This window comes from Leptonychotes weddellii, chromosome 4, assembly GCF_054177405.1.
Source record: "Leptonychotes weddellii isolate Sample4059 chromosome 4, ASM5417740v2, whole genome shotgun sequence".
NCBI lineage: Eukaryota > Metazoa > Chordata > Mammalia > Carnivora > Phocidae > Leptonychotes > Leptonychotes weddellii.
The window spans coordinates 58,109,557-58,127,341 of NC_138372.1; the positions used below are offsets into that span (position 1 = coordinate 58,109,557).

The 17,785-nt window shown below is 38.5% G+C and overlaps 1 protein-coding gene across 5 annotated transcripts in view; it reads left to right on the top strand.

The window, feature by feature from the left end:
- ST6GALNAC3 (ST6 N-acetylgalactosaminide alpha-2,6-sialyltransferase 3) overlaps positions 1–17,785 on the top strand; it is a 510,866-nt gene that overhangs the window by 325,026 nt on the left and 168,055 nt on the right. The window lies entirely within an intron of this gene.

The window sequence follows — 17,785 nt, forward strand, 5'->3', positions numbered from 1 at the left end:
TTTCCAACTACGTAAATCTGAAATAAATGTAACTGTCATCAGAAATTCTGGTAACCCGAGGTGATAGAGTTCCAGCCAGAAACCAAAAAAGTGGATGTGTCAATAAGACTTTGAATTGGATGTATAAATGATTCCTATTTGACATTTCAGAATTTTATACATAGCCCAGTAATCTCTATTGCCAACTTCATGGTCCCCTTGTACAGAGATCACAGTAAGAAAATTCCAAAACGAGCCCAACATGCATCTCATGGGTGGGAAACTTAAGACCGCCTAGGTTTAAGGACTTTCTCAAGGTCACACCTTTTGTTGTAGTGGTGCCTCAATCACAAGGGTCTTCTGAATCCTACCCTAGTGCCATGTTTACTGGTCCATGTGGCTTCCCCACCATTGCATTGAGCACCAGATGCAGCAGTGTTTCTCGAATGTATTCTGTGGACCCCGTGTTTCAGAATCTTCTGGAATTTCTTGATAAAAACAGCTCCTCAGCCCTATAGATTAATAATCTCTGGGCTCTGCATTTTAATCAGTTCCTCAGGTGTGTCTTACATATTACCAGTGCTTGAGGATATCTATCGTGTGCCGGGATTCTTAATTCTCCTCCAATGAATGGAAAAACAAAATATTCAAATCTTATCACCAAATGGTAAGAATACATATTTGAGGAAACAAACTGAGGGTTGCTGGAGTGGTGGGGGGTGGGAGGGATGGAGTGGCTGGGTGATAGACATTGGGGAGGGTATGTGCTATGAGCTTTTAAAAAAAAAACAAGAAGTAGGGAGGGAGAAATGAAGGCGGGGGATTAGTGGGGGAGATGAACCATGAGAGACTATGGACTCTGAGAAACAAACTGAGGGTTCTAGAGGGGAGGAGGGTGGGGGGATGGGTTAGCCTGGTGATGGGTATTAAAGAGGGCACGTACTGAATGGAGCACTGGGTGTTATATGCAAACAATGAATCATGGAACACTACATCAGAAATTAATGATGTAATGTATGGTGATTAGTATAACATAATAAAAAAAAGAAAATTTCTAGTAAAGAATGGGTATGAGGAAAATAAATAACGAATAAATACATGGGAGTCCATAAAAAAAAAAAAGCTATTTGACCAATAGCTTTTCTCAGGGGGGACACTGGGCCATGTTAAAATCTATTCTGTTTGGTTTTTTTGTTTTTTTTTTTAAGATTTTATTTATTTGACAGAGAGAGACACAGCGAGAGAGGGAACACAAGCAGGGGGAGTGGGAGAGGGAGAAGCAGGCTTCCGGCAGAGCAGGGAGCCCGATGCGGGGCTCGATCCCAGGACCCCAGGATCATGACCTGAGCCGAAGGCAGACACTTAATGACTGAGCCACCCAGGTGCCCCAAAATCTGTTCTGTTTTACCATCAAGTTAAATAATAAGCTATGAGCGTCTTTGAAGTTTTGGGTTTCAGTCTAACTAGTTCATTAATTTCTTCCATGAACCTTGTAGAGCTCAAGGTGGCCAGGATTCAGACATAATGGGGCACGCCTAATGAAGTGGGGGGAGACATAGTGAAGTTGGCTTCAGAGGGCTACAGGGAAGCCCTGAGGGGCTTGTGATGCCGCCATATGAGGCCACAAGACCAAAGAATACAACCAGCTAAGGCCAGGTGTTTTCTATGCGACATTTCTAAATCTCTTTTCATACTCCTGGACACCTCTCCACGTCTACCAAGTACTGTCAGACTTCACCAAAAGAATACCGAGGGGATCTGTGATCTTTCTGTGGTAGTGGTTAAAGATGAAAAGTTTGTTAGATGTTATTATTATTGTTACTGCTATTTTTAGTTTGCAGGACTCATAATCACTGTCATCGTAATCATTGTCCATTCGCATCACCGTTTGCCTTTGTTCTAAGAAATGTCTCCCACTCTCCATCCTTTGAGGATAAATCATATAGTTCATCAGCATTTTACTTCTTTTTTTTTTTTTAATTTTTTTTTTATTTATTTGCGAGAGAGGGAATGAGAGACAGAGAGTATGAGAGGGAGGAGGGTCAGAGGGAGAAGCAGACTCCCTGCTGAGCAGGGAGCCTGATGTGGGACTCGATCCCAGGACTCCAGGATCATGACCTGAGCCGAAGGCAGTCGCTTAACCAACTGAGCCACCCAGGCGCCCTCAGCATTTTACTTCTTGACACACAACCTTGAGACTGAACAATTCAAAAAATTTCCCAGAAATGGCTTTGTGGGCTGTTAATTTAATTCTCTGAATGGTGAAAACTGCGTAAGACATTTTTCAAAGGTTAGGCTATTGAATATTTCATACCATGGAAACCGACTTAAGAAAGATCGGATACTCAAGGCCACAAAAAAATGAGGGGAAAATAGGCTTGAGAAAACCTTATAAACTAGAACTTCTCATAAGAATATTAATATATTATTTTTCTTCATCTTGAAATTTCCTCAGGCATATGTTGAATGAGCTGACTTCATGGTTGTAGTTTTGTTGTTCTTTCCATGTTGCTTTGCAATTCTCCCTGTGGTCATCATATTGATTTGAACACTGTGGTCATCATTCTAGGAAAATGAAGGCATTAATAACTGGGTTTCTATGGGCAGATTGTAATAGAAAACCTTATAAATAATTGCCCACTAATGGGAAAATTGAAAATATGCGCTGTATTATAATGGTCATAATGCAATCATTAAAATTATAATTATGTGACAATGAAAGAACTCATTATGTATTAGGTTTATCTTTACATAATGTTAATAGCTAATGAAAGTGTGACAATTGCATCTAATTAAGTTTAACAACATTTCTGCACTTCTTGTAAATGGACTATATTTTGCTTGAAACAGTGTATGTGGAGACATTGGTGAAGCCGAGGTCCATCACTATTATGAGTTTTGAAATGTAACCATCAGTCCTACTAGAAACCGTAACTTAGTGCCTTTTTGTTAAATAAACTGGACATGTGAGTTCTTACCAAGGGTAGCTTTATAAAAAGGTTTCTTGGATTGTGTCATTCATGTAGTTAAAATACCCATCAGCCTTTCTCCTCCCACAAATTTGTGTGTCTGTGTGCTTGATTAATTTATGTTTTGTCTATAACCATTGAGTTATACTAAAATTTCAAGTCAGAGGACATTCACCCAGACTGGGGTGATAATACTGGATGGGGTTTGATGGGTTATTGCCTTGCCATAGATTATCCTGTATTCTATTTGTGTGTTCTACGGCAACTCTGTGTGCTTCACTTCTCTTGTGTGTAAAATTAGGGTGAAAGTGGGACACCTGGGTGGCTCAGTCAGTTAAGCGTCTGCCTTCGGCTCGGGTCTTGATCCCGGGGGCCTGGGATCCAGCCTGCTTCTCTGTCTCCTTCTGCCCCTTCCCCACTGCTCATGCTTTCTCTCACTCTCTTTCTCTCAAATAAATAAAATCTTAAAAAAAAAAGTTAGGGTGAAAGTGATAATATCTGCCTTCTGTACTTTTGTTGGAATTAACATTTATTTATACATTTAATTTATAAATGTACAACATTTAACATTTAGCCGTGGCCTGGCACATGGTAAACATTAGTAAATAATAGTGATTATGATTTATTTTACAGCCATAGTATAATATCAAGGGAACAATTCCAAGCTCAGTGTCAGTTTTCCTTCACTGACATTTTATTATGTATTTGGGTAATCATTCAGACTTTTATTTTTCCCTTCTTTAAAAAAAGGTTATTATACATGTCATATTTGAAAACAGCATGGGACCCTGATCAGCATGTTCTCCCGAATGGAGTTTTGAGATGGGAGGCATTGGCTAAGTCACCAGGGCTTCCCACTGTCAAGGTTATATTTTCAGAATGATGGGCTGTGGGTTCCTTCCAGACCCTTGGCCACTGTCATCAGTCTTGGATCATTAGGAAGCCTAGACTATGGAAGGAAGTTCAGGTAGAAGTTGGCAGACCAGTCTGTTGCTATGGTACTTCTGAGAAGCTATGACACTGGCCTTTCTTTCTTTTTTTCTTTTTCTGTTCCCTTTATGTTAAGCACAAAGGAAGCATTCATTCCCTGAGAGGACTCATCCAGCTGCCTAGTGTCAACCATCATCGTTACATGTCATCTCAATCTCTGATACCACTTCTAACCATTGTTCTCTCAAACTAGATTAGCTATTAGGTATTTTCTTTGTGAAACTTAACCCGTCTTGAAACTTGGTTCATTTTTCCAAACCAAACTCTGATTGTGTTACCAATTCCTTGGTTTTTTGCATCATAGTATTGATTATATGATCGTATGCTTTATTTTTTATTCCAAGACTCTCATCCTCTCATGTCTAGACTATTAAAATTTTCTCCATCTATTCTCTCTGTTTCCCATCTTTTGTCCTTTAATCCACATTTTCTACTTCAGCAGAGTAATCATACTGAATCATGTTGGCATTTCCTTCGCCTACCCACAAATCTTTGATGGCTCCTCATTGCAGACAGTGTCTTTCATCTGGCATTTTTGTCCCGAGGACTTTGCCCTACCCTCTCTCCAACTTTGTCACCAACTTGTTTTTACAGATACCCCCTAGCCCAACCAAATGAGTCTGCATTATCCCACAGCACACTCTGAGTTTTGCATCTTGGCTGGCCCTGTTTCCCCAGCTGAAATGCCCTTGCTTTTGTATTCTTGTCATATACATCTGTTTAGGCACAGCTCAAGAGTCCGTTCTTTCATGCACCTGTCTCTAACAGCCCTATTTATCTCTCTTTCCTATGAATTCCTCAGGCATTTATTTTGCCTGCCCTGTATCATGTACTCTGTACAGGCTGCTTTGGCTATTTCTTATTCTTTATGTATGGTTCCAGCTGGCCAATGAGATTGGCGAATTTGGAAGCCCCTCAAGGCTGTGTTACATTTCTCTCTGCAGAGTACTAGGTGTATATTAGGTCCTCAACAAATATTTGTTGATGAGAATGTCAATTTTGTAAGCACATGGAGATGATACTCAAAAGCCTTCTTGCAGCTACTGGAATCTGCCTGGAGCTAATTTCATACTTAGAACTAATGTTTTCTGAGCCTCCTTCTTATAGGAGTCTTGTCAAATCTCTTGGTAGAATTAAGCACAATCCCCTCTGCCCTGAATTCAAAGACCTTCTCCTTGGGGAAGTATCCTTTTAGCTGAGAGTTTATGAGCGAAGACAGACATGCAGGGATTAGCATCATAGCCCTGGCAGTCCCATCTTCTGCTGAAGACAGCTATCTCAATCTCCCAGTTTAGAAGAGTCCCTAACTTACCTTGTGCTGTGTCCTCTGTAGCAGATGACACTTAGCAAACCCCAGAAATAATAGCAGTGAACAAGGAGTATGTTTGCCTCAATTTTGTTACTAACAAACTAGGTAACCTTGGTTAGGTCACTTCCCACAATCTCCAGGCTTTGTTTCCTGCACTCTAAAATGGATGAAGGGGGTGCCTGGGTGGCTCAGTCAGTTAAGCGTCTGCCTTGGGCTCAGGTCATGATCACAGGGGCCTGCTCAGCGGGGAGCCTGCTTCTCCCTCTCCCTCTGCCTGACACTCCCCTTGCCTGTACACTCTCTCTCTCTCTTTCTCTCTCTGCGTCAAATAAATAAATAAAATCTTTTAAAATTTTTTTTTTAAATAATAAAAAATAAAAAAATAAAATGGATGAAGAACTCTAACATTAAAATTCGATGATTTTTACAGTTTTAATCAGCAGCTAGATAGATCCTAAGAAAATGAACATTGTTATTTTGGTGAAATAAACAAAATTCAAAACAAATCTACATGATTTCTTTGTAGCTCTCTATCTCCTAGGGGCCAATGCATCACAGATCCTCCCCTTTCTGTCTGTGTCTGACTCTCTGTGTCTGTCTCTCTATGTCTCTCTCTCTCTCTCTCGCACACACACAATTTTCTATCAAAACAGTTTTTTCCCCAGAAAGCTCTTGCATGCTGGATAAGACATAGGACTAGGTTAAGAAGCTGACTTCCTTTTAGAGTGGCTCATTTTATACACTGAACGAATTCTGGCTGAAATATGTAGCTAAGTTGCCTTCATTAATTTTTTTTTTTTTTAGAGAGCGAGCGAGAGAGAAACAGCATGAGAAGGGAGAGGGTCAGAGGGAGAAGCAGGCTCCCCGCTGAGCCGGGAGCCCGATGTGGGACTTGATCCCAGGACCCTGGGATCATGACCTGAGCCGAAGGCAGACGCTTAACCATCTGAGCCACCCAGGCGCCCGCCTTCATTAATTTTTTTTATATCTTTTATAATGCTGAGTGATTTGCCTTTTTTTGAGTTAGGGATTTAACTATAACTAGAAGTCTTTTCTTTCATCTGTACCACCTTTAACTATTCTGATTGTTTAACAAACATAAAACAAAGAAATTGAGCAGTCCACAGACTTACAGAGGTGGTCTTCCAGGGTAAAATAAGGGGTAGGGGGCATCTTCGTTCTTATGTTGCTTTTCTTCCTGTGGCCATTCCTGCTGTCTTCTCCCTCTTTGCTCGTTCTTTTCTCTCTCCTCCTGGTACCTGCTCGCTCTGTTTTCGCCACATCTCTCTGTTCTGCCTCAGAGCTCTTGCTTCTAGCTACTGATGCTTTTCAGTGCCATGGTTTTTTGAGACAGGCTGGTTTGATCACTATCTTTTCTTCTTCCTTTTGAAAGCTTTCTCTGTCCTGTGAATCCTCTGGATGGCTGGTAACGCTTGCCATTCTTACTAGGTTTTGTTCTTGTTTTGATTTTATTTTTCCTTAAATTCTTTTTTCTTTAACCGTATGAAAGAGATTTTATCCTCACTCTTATTCCAGGTTTTCCTTTCTGTCATGTTTTATAATGTGGATGTGAAATGCGTTTTAAAGACCGAAAGGATAGATAGCAGCATGGGTGGTGGGGTTGTGCATGATTTCTGTTTTCTTCGTTATAGCATTCTATATTTTCTGAAATTGTTTCATGGCACATGCATGCAAATATTTATAGTAAGAAAGAAAAAACAATAAAACCATTTCCATTTGGCAAAGAAAAATATCTTAAGGAGGGCTCTGCTCTGGGTCTTGCTTCTAGCTCTCTATCAAACCTCCTTTTCCTTGTCTGTCTTCACCACCAAGCGTGACAGAATGGCTGGCTGAGCTGCAGATGGACAGTAGTCCATGGGGATTGTAGAAAAGAGCCAATGGTTAGCAGCCGCCTATAAGACCGCAAGTCATGGGTCACTTCTATTGAATCCCCAAGGCCAGGCTCTTGCTGCCAGTTGTTCCTAAGTGTAAGAAATGCAGGGAAATAGCACTAACTGCCTTATGAAATCCAGGACCCTTTGTCCAACATGGCAATTATTTTTGAAAGCTACTGATGATAGCTGAGAGCGGTGAGACGTGATGAGGCTTCTTCATTCAACAGCATCATACTGTGATTCAGAAGTTTTAAAATTTGTTTATTTTATCTATTTATTCATTCATTTATTTATTTTAGCATTCTTATTGATTGCTCTTATTGATTAGTGTATACTCATTTTTTTTTAAGATTTTATTTATTTATTTGACAGAGAGAGAGATAGCGAGAGCAGGAACGCAAGCAGGGGGAGTGGGAGAGGGAGAAGCAGGCTTCCTGCTGAGCAGGGAGCCCAAAGCGGGGCTCGATCCCAGGACCCCGGGATCATGACCTGAGCCGAAGGCAGACGCTTAACTACTGAGCCACCCAGGCGCCCCTCCTGTATGCTCATTTAAGTTGCATGACAAGTGTTGCTATCTGCTTGCTCCTCAGAGATAACAATCTCAAAGAGCAGACCATGGCAGGTCACCCAGAAACCAAGGTGGTAGGAGTCAGAGATGGAGGTAATAAACTTTAGCCAGAGAGCAGACCCCTTTGTACATTCCAGTAAAATTGTTGTCACTCATTGTATGCATGTGAACCGAGGCATGGAATTTCAGGACTATGAAGTGTGATATTCTAAATACTTTGGTCTATTAGGCTGTCCACTAAATGCACATTTCTCTCCTAAGGAATCAGCTCACATAGTATGACAAATCAGCACTTCATTTATTTTTGTAACAAGCATTTATTGAACATCTGCTATACCCACTACGTGCTAAAAGCTCTGCAACAATGAGTAACAGAAATTTCCTGAAAGTACTCCTTCTGGTGAGGGATGCAGACATGTTCACAAATAAATGCAAAGCAGGATTATAAAAAAGAATTTTAGAAGAGGTAGCTATTTATAGGACACAGTACAAAGAGAAGTTAAAGTTCTATTAAACCATTTTTTATTGTCAAATGAACAGAATTGTCTTTGTATTGAATTCACTACAGTGAACTGTTATGTGGGTACAGTTGCATATTATGAGCTGTCACTGGAAGATAACTTTTCATTGCCATTTTATATTTTGGTAATTCATATTCAGTACTCTTAGTCACTTAGTTTTTCAATATCTCATTCTCCTTATCTCTAAAGTTGAGCTAATAATTCATGTATTCAATATTCAAAAAGTATATGTTAGGAGTTTTAAAAATATGCACCAAAAAGTTGATTGAAAATATCAAGAATGCAAATCTAAAGACAGTTTGAGAATACATATAAAATGAAAGGTATTATAACTGTTATAATTATTAGCTTATATTTGGGGGAAACAAGTGTTTAAATAAATTTATACATATTATGGAGGACAAAATTTTAAAATATGTACATATAGCAAATGGAGAGAAAAAAATAGCTATCTCCTCTTTCAGAAATAAGGAACATCCTTATTCCATTGCTAGAGCAAAGGTTAAAGAAAGTTAGAGATTTGACATTCCCATGTTTGAATGATAGATCATAGATATGACTGTCCTCAATGCTGGGTAAATAATTTAATAAATCTAAAGAGATGAACTGCATTGTGCTAAATAATACTCTCCTTGGATTCTGTTGTCCAGTTAAATCTAAAAAGACTTAATTATAATTCTCCTAAAATTAATTTTTTTTCCTTCCTGCAAAAGTAGTTTCCATAGGATTCAGGTCAGTATTTCAGTGTAATTTCAAGATTATATTAATTTTGATGGATTCATGGTTTGTAATGGTAAATTATGTTTGTTTGATGATGAAATATCTACAAATCATAGAGAAAATAGACCTATTGCCTTATGCTCATCCTCTTCTCAAACTCCTCAGGTGGAGTGAAAACCAAAATCACTATGTTCATTTTAAAAACTCCTTTGAATGAAATTTGTAATCCCATGCCTTTGCATTAGAGTGTTCGACTGCAAAAAGCATACATTTTCTGTGTCAATATGCAATTTTCTAAATTCACTTAAGCTCAGACTACTAATAATCAAATGAGACTGAGTTCTAAGCTAGATTAAAAGATAACTGATTGAGTGTGGCAGTAATTCCTGAAGGAGCGAGAAGTCCATCAGAATATCACATTTGGGAAACGGCTAGTCATTAAAGCTATGGGCTGTGAATTTAAGCCTAGAGGGATGTGGCTTTGTTTTAGAATGAATTAACCAGTCTAAGTATTGAGGTATATCAGTCACAATGTTTTCATTTACTGAAGACTGTGTAAACTCCTAAGAAATCAGGGTCAACATTTCTCTTTTACATGATTGTGGTATATCAGCCATTATTTAATATATTAAATATTGGAAATAAACTCAACCAAAAATACAGTGGGTATATAAATGTGAAGGCTTCTTTTTCTTCTTTTTTAAAAAATAATTTAATAAATCCTTGGTTTTTACCTAACCCCATGCCAATTCTTTTCTTTTTTAAATTTAAATTCAATTAGCCAACATTTAGTAGCAATTATTTTCCTTACATGATCTCATTTAATCCTTACAATAACTTCATGAGGAAAAATATTACTCCCCCTATACACACACACACAGTGAGATAAGGGAATTGAGACATAAAGATGTTCATACAGTCAAAATTTATTTTTGTCTAAGATGATATAACATATGGAGGATTTCTTTTTAATTTTAAAAACTGTCCCCATTTTGAAAATGGAAACAACTATTGATTATGGCATCATCATTTTTAGGAACTGAATGATTACATATTCTAGAGATTTTTATCTCCAATCCTCAATCCAGATGGCATGAGGGAAGTGGACCCTCATTCTGACCAGATGCTGTGCACCTGGCTGACCGAATCTTACTATTGTCACACAGGATTCTTACGGCTCCTTTTTACCCATAATCTTATGTGACTTCATGCACCCATACCAATAGAAGGTGCCATACCACAAAATAAACAGAAGCTTCTTGATTCCTTGAATTTTTTCCTTAAGTGTTCTCTTCACATCTTCAAAGGAAATATATTTTATAAAATTAAGTGTAAATAAGAAAGCAAAAGCCCCACCTAAGGGAAGAGAGGACCTGCCCTTGGAGGTTGATTTTTTTGGGTCTAGCTTCCTTGGGTCTCTCAAGATGCTGACTCATAACCCTTTTTCTGAAGCATAGGATTCCCCATTTGAGTAGCTCTGTTAGGTTTGACATCATTGCCCGCCAGCAACCCTATTCAGTAAGATTTTCAATTGTCTGATTGTTCTCATAATCAGATGCGCTTTTCTGCTTTCCAAGGTGAATTTGTTCTCTAATCAGTATTTCCTTGGTTTACTCTTAGTGTCAAATTAAGCTTCTTTTTAAACTTGCTGAATTACTTATTTCAGAAAAAATACATAAAATTTTACATGAATAATAAGATTATTTAGTTTCATTTGGAACTTCTTTCGTGTTTTCTCAATCTCTTAAAATCAGTTCTAAGAATTTACTTAATAAATAATAGGTTCTCAATAAACATTCATTTTAAAAAACTAATGTTAAAATAAAACAAACCCAAATATTTGAGGTATGACAAAGGCCTAATCTAAACTAGTTTTTGCCTAAAATATTTTATCTTCTAAATTTCTGAACCAAACCTGATCCTAATTTTTTAAATACTGATGACTTGTTGTCCAGTTAGGAAGGTCTTATTATTTTCCTTAAATAGTCCTGATGTCATTAAATGCAATGCTATCAAACAACATATTCTGACTTCCTAATAACTCATTTAATTGCATTTAATTCCTATAGACTTCTGATCTTCTCCTTTATATTTTTACATGAGATTGGTAGGTATAGCCTCTGCCCTTCCTTCTATGAAATGGGACAAAAATCTTTTTATTTTCTCTCTTCCTCTTTTTCTCCTCCTTTTATGTCATTAAGCACCCCATGCCCTAACAATACAGTATTTTAAGCTTCTCTTCTTGCCTTTGTGTTCATTATTGCATTTTATTCTATCTATAATTCCAGTTTCCACCTTACCTCCTCCATACCTGTCTACCAGGCTAGATCTGATGCTTCCTTGAGGCACAAAAGTGGGACCTCCTCCACGAACTCTCCCTGCTATGTCCATGTCTACACAGGGTGGTTCCTTCTTTCCTCTGGGCTCTCAGACTTGTGGCCAGATTATAGAATGGAGTAGCTATTTGAGTAAATGTCTTCCTAACCATCTAGAATGGGAGCTTTCTTGAGAGCAACAGGCAATTTTATTCTCTTTTTAACACCATGCTCAATAACTTTTAACTTGGAAATCAGAAAAGTAGTGGTATGAGGAGCTGAATGTCCACAGTTTACTTTTTCTTCTTTGAAATAAGGACCCAGTTGTTCCTTGTTATATACTTTCTTGAAGGCTGAAGTAGATACTAAAATGTTGTCTTTGGAAATATCTGAAGGTTTTGCATAGTGACATAGTAACTGCCATAGGAATCCTCCCCTGGTAACTATTCACCTAAACTACTGGTCCAGATAAGCGATGTCCAAGGGAGAGCATGAAATGTCATCTATCATTGGTTTTCCTGTGACAGCTAAGGGGAAAATTGAGTCCTGGAGAAATGGTGTAGTAAAGAGTCCTTGCAGAAGAGTTACTGTCAAAACTAAACTAAGCTGTTTCAAGAGACTCTTAACTCTCCCTAATACATATAGCTTAAAATAAAACCTAATGTTTAGAAATGAAAAAAGGAAGTTTGTTTAAAAAGGTTTGGGGCTTTGAAAAGCTATGCTTTATGTTTTCAATTTCTCCTTCTATGCTTCAGTAACTCTTCAGAATTTAGGAGTGTGTAAGGCATTTGGTTATTGCTGTAGGTTGAAGCATGTACTTTTACAAAAGTATACCATCTCTGCAACTCTTTATGTTCTCTCATCTACCCACTCTTATTTTCTATTCAGTTGACACTAAGCCTATTTTTGCAACCAAATAAGGACACGAAAGCATACATGATGTTAGGAAAATCTGTACAGAATGCAGCTGTATTTTCCTTATCAGGATTCATGCAGTTGGTAACCTTTAGTTAAGTGCTAATTAAATGTAAAGTATAGTGACTGAGTATCCAAAGGTAAATAAAAAAGGAGCTTATAACACACCAGACTCTAATAAGCACCAAAATGGTCATATAAACAAGATCCTATAATAGAAAAGAGGACAGAATTAATTCTGACTGATCAGAAGTAGCATCTACTTACCAGCAATGTGACTCTGGACACATTACTTAACCTCTATGTGCCTCACTTCTCTCTTCTGTAGAGGTAATAATAATACCCCTCGTAGGACTTAGTAAATGCTGAACTAGTTTGTATGTTGTAAGTGCTTACAACTATCCTTGGCACCAAGTATGTGCTCAATAGAATCCACATAAGATTTGTTTTACAAAGGATATTCCAGGTTTTTAGGAGGAAAGATGAAAAGATTTCCCAGGCAGAGGTAACAGCCTGAGTAAAAAACACAAACGCATTGAAAGTATGATGTGTGCTGGAGGAATTCAGTGTTGGTAGAACTTTCTTTTAATGGAAAATGTTGAGAAGAATTCCTGGAAATGTGGTTAGGCACCAATTAGAGAGAGCATTGTATATCAGATCAAGAAATTTGGACATTGATGTTTATATTTTCAAAAAGTGAGCTTTGTGACAAAAACTGATGTTTTGTAAAAAAGGTGTAGCCAAAGAGCCCAGTTAGAGTTACTAACTGGTTATTGCTATAGCCCAAGTTAGAGATGATGGGGCCAGGCTGGGGACATGCCGTCCATGGGAAGGGCTACAAGAACCAACATTCGAAAGCAGAGACCTGACCAAGGGCAGAATATCCACTACAGGTATATCCTTTCCCTTCTCTAGAAAATAGAATTGTACTTGATAAAATCTTACTGTTCTTCATCAAATTCTGTTTGAGATTTTTACCTTCGAATGACCCAGGAACATGATAGCCTCATATATTATAATTAATTAATTTTATGACTCACTATTTAAAGTAAATGGAAGTTTTAAACTTTTTTTTTATCATGAGAGTCCCTGTCTGGGCAGTAACTCGGCAGAAAAAAATAAGATAAAAGATGTACTTTTTTTCAGGAGCCGCTGAGTAGAAAAAGAAAGAAAAGGCAACATGGGTACCAAACCTTAAGGAAATACGAGAGAATGTGAATTTGCTCAATTTAAAAGACTGAACAAATGTGTATGTGCCTATAGTTATTATTTTAATACCAATAAATATCATTTCTTAAACCCTTACTGTATGCCAGGCCCTGGCCCCTATATTATCTGTATTTTCTCATATGATCATCTCAGGACCCTATGAGGCAGGTACAATTATTACCTTTGTCTTGTAGGTAAGAAAAGTGAGCCTTAGAAAGATTATGTTAATTTTAGCCTAAGCTAGAGGGGAAGGAACTATAGGCGGGGAAATGTGCTCAAAGCAAAATTCAGACCCAAAATTGATTCTAGAGCCCACACACTTGGCTGTCCTCTGCTGAGAGCACCCAAAAAATATTAGCAGGAAACACTGTGTGAAAAGCTAAAAAAAATTCACATTGAGACACATGCCATTATTTTTCACCAAGTATGGTTCTTTCTCTGGCCATTTCTAAGGAAATACCTTAGAAAGGTAAGCTTCCCTTGACGTCAGGCTCAATCGTCAAAGCATAATTTCTCTAAACAACGCTTTGATGGTCTCTCACTTAGCAATTTATTAAAGTCTTTTGTCACCCCATTTGTGTCCTTCCGGTCCACTCTGGATAAGTGCTAATATCCAGGTAGGTAGAACAAATAGTGTGACCAAGTGGGAGAAACCTCTGAGTCAGAAGGCGAGGGACTGGGACCTCTACCTGTGTGTCCTGGGTTGGGTGAAGTAACCTCAGTTGTAGTTTTTCTCTTCCAGAAAATGAACTGATGTCCCCTGTCCTTTATGATCTAATGATTAATTAGTTCCAAATTTGCCACCTGGAATCTGTCTGCAGAAATTCTGCATTCCAAGCTGATTTATTTCTCCTACCCCAATAGTCTCCTCTACCAGATGTGTGTACTAGAGACTCCACACTAATTTTCACACCTCCATAAGCAAAACACAAATGCAAAGGTAAACCTGATACTTCGCAAATAATATGGTATATTCTATAACCAAAACTAAGTGATTTTCTGATTTTGCTCTGTTTTGGAATATCCGCATCACTGATAGTTTTCATTAGCATGACATGGCTCAGAGTTGACTAGTTTGGTTTTATTCCATACACCACTCGGAAGCAGTCTACCTGTGTTGTGATAGAACTCATCTCAGGCTTTAGTGAGCCATGGTGTAGACTAGGGAAAAAGGTATCTGCTTTTTGCCCAGTCAACCAAGAACACACTTCAGGTTTTTCCACCTGTTCTCCAACAGATCTGTCATCTGATGAGAACCCTTGACTTCCACCCAGTGTGGCATTATTCTCATGCCACCTAGCAGGGATGCTGACTCAGTGGACATCGTGATACACTGCTCCTTTTAGGACCCCTCTTTTGACTTTCACCAGCAGAATGTGACTGCCAATCCAAATATGTATTTCTTTAATGAATTTAAGACTCAAAAATGTGAGTGGAAACAACTTGGCTATTCATCTTTCATCAGACTCCTGGGGAAATTTAGCCCTCATTTTTTTCCACACATGGGACTGATAAGGAAAAACAAAATGGGCTTCTACTGTGTTTAAGATCTTTTCTTTTTTTTCTCCTTAAATTACTGGCTTTCTGTAACTTCCTTCTGTGATCTCTAACATCTCTACTTTCATAATTATGATTAGTCAAGATCTCTCCTCCTTGAAGTCTCCATTTCTGAAGTCTTAAGAGCACCAACTTGGTTTTATTCCAGCACATTTACTGGTGTATACCTTTTAATTATAAGACCCAAGAGTCTTGGCCAAACCAAAGCCAAAGGCAGACCTGCCATTGTTAATTCAAACAGTTCCTGGGACAAGTTAAGGCAGTGTGCTCCAACTTGGCCTGAAAGAGTGATGACTTTATCAGTTCATTCAGCCTAGAATTGGAAGGGCTCTGCCTCCTGTCTACAAGATTCTGTTGCAGAGTACAAGGCGGGACTTCTTCTTAGCACTGCTAACTAACCAGGGCAGAGAACTAACTCATGGCCCTCTATAGTTCCTAAATTACCTTTCTCCTTTCCTGCCCCACACCCACCAAGAATCCCTATACCAAAAAGAATCTTCTTTTTCTGTTTTGAATAGCTTTGACCAAAGTGTGAGGGAGATTGTGGTTTAGCATTTTTGGGCCTTGCCAAGTTTTTAAAGCACAGTCTGATGCTCTGTAAAAATTATTCTGTGAATTTTAAAACAAAATGATTTGAAAATGAAGATATTATGATAGAAAATAGCTTCTGATCTTGCCTTATGCATTATGAGGCGGTCAGGCTTCCACCCCAGAAAGATGGCAAGAGAACTATATTTCACATAAATGTTGTTTACTCTCCCTCTCTAGGAGACTCTATAATAGGTATAATTTAGCATATTAATAATTATGTAAGTATAGAAAATAGTATTTCCAATTATTTCTCAACACAAATTTTCATTAAAATAGTTTTATTAGAGTAGTTGAGCCCAATGCTTCAGGTAAATGGAATTGACTTTATTTTTTACAGAATCAGAAGCAAAGAAGTTGGCACCCTTCTAAAGAAGGAAGGTTAGCTTTTAATTTATGATAGGCTTGGCCAACTGCAGACTTCATTGTATCCACACTTAGAGTTTTTCTCTTCCAGTGAGTCAACTGACAGCTAGTAGCATGGCAACCCTCCTTATAGAGCCTTAGAGTTAGGTGAAGGGGTATTAAATTCTTTCTCTATTTTTCTGAGGCTGAGGAAGGAAAAGTTCCTGTGTGCTTGAAACATGTTCCCCAATTCTCCCAAATAGCTTCTACAACATTTGTTTACCCTTTATTTAACAATTTTTATTCAATACCAATTCTGGGACACCTACTGTGCTAAGATGTGGTCCAGTTAAAGAGAGGCAAGTTCATGAAACATTGTATTGAACCTGGAGAAACTTTCATGAACCAACTCATGAACAGCCTTGGATGCCGTTCTAATCTCGAAAATCCCTGGCAATGGCAATCATGTTACCATACGTTTGCATAGACCCTTTATTTTCCAAAGTATTTTTTTTGGTTTTGATGTCATTGGATTTCTACGTCTACCCTATGATGTAAAGAGAGGGGGTCTTTCTGTCTCCTGATGACAGATAAAGAAAAGGCTTGGTCAAGGGCACCCAGCTAGTGAGTGACAGAACAGCCATGAGAAGCCAGGCTATGGATTCCTAAATCAAAAACATGTCATCATTCAGCCTCTGCTTATACACTTTGAGTGTAGGTGGTGGTATTCCCACAATGACCTGCTTGCTCATGGGCAAATGCTTATGCTCTGGAAGATGACAGGCTCCTCTGTCTATCCTAGGTGTGCTCCACACAGTGCCTTTAACTAGTCAGTGCTCAGTAGATGACCTTCTATATGATGTATTTTATACTGTTTGAATTTTACATTGTAAGTTTCCTTTATTTTTGTCCTTTGGGTGGGGAGGGAAACAAATGTGAAAAAAATCAATGAGGAAAAATTAGCTGGCCAGGTGCTATTCAAGGGGACCCTCATACTTTTCCACTGGCATGCCCAGTGCTCTGTTGCAGATTTGTATGGTCTGCTGCAGTTTACAAAGTGCTTTTACATATTCCTAAAGATGGGGGAGAATGAACTTGCCCCTTCAGAGGCTGGAAGCTAGTGAGCAATTTCTTTTAAGCCTTACATAATCTTAAAAATACATGTGGATCTTGCATCTTGCTCCATAATGTATCTGTTTTATTTTTTTTTTAAGATTTTATTTATTCATTTGAGAGAGAATGAGATAGAGAGAGAGCATGAGAGGGGGGAGGGTCAGAGGGAGAAGCAGACTCCCTGCCGAGCAGGGAGCCTGACGCGGGACTCGATCCCGGGACTCCAGGATCATGACCTGAGCCAAAGGCAGTCGCTTATCCAACTGAGCCACCCAGGAGCCCATAATGTATCTGTTTTAATATAAAAGTAATGTTCTTAGATCCCTTATCATGGAGTGAAACTGACAATCCAGAAAGATACACTGTATTATTTCTGGGATTTATATGCCTCCTAGCATGTTGGTAAATATCCCTGGGAGTGCACATACCTATGCTTCAGTTGTACGGAAACAACCCGTAAGCCACCAGCTCTGAGAAATTTGGTTCCCTCCATTTGCTTGTTTTGAAACTTTGATTCAAGATGGACTGACAAATTAAAATAGTGTCCTTAGACAATAAGGCATCACTGTCTAATAGAGAAATATGGGGATAGAATGGAATTGATTGTGGGCTGCTGAGGGGAGTAGCTTATTACATTTATGTACACATGCTTGCTCCCTATTGCTACTCAAAACAACAAAAAATACCAGGGGAGTGGAGGAGAAAATTAGTAGTGTTTCTGTATTGCAGGGGAGAAAAGTGGTGACACTGGGAGCAGAAATGATAGGCTATGTTCATTTAAATAAATACAGA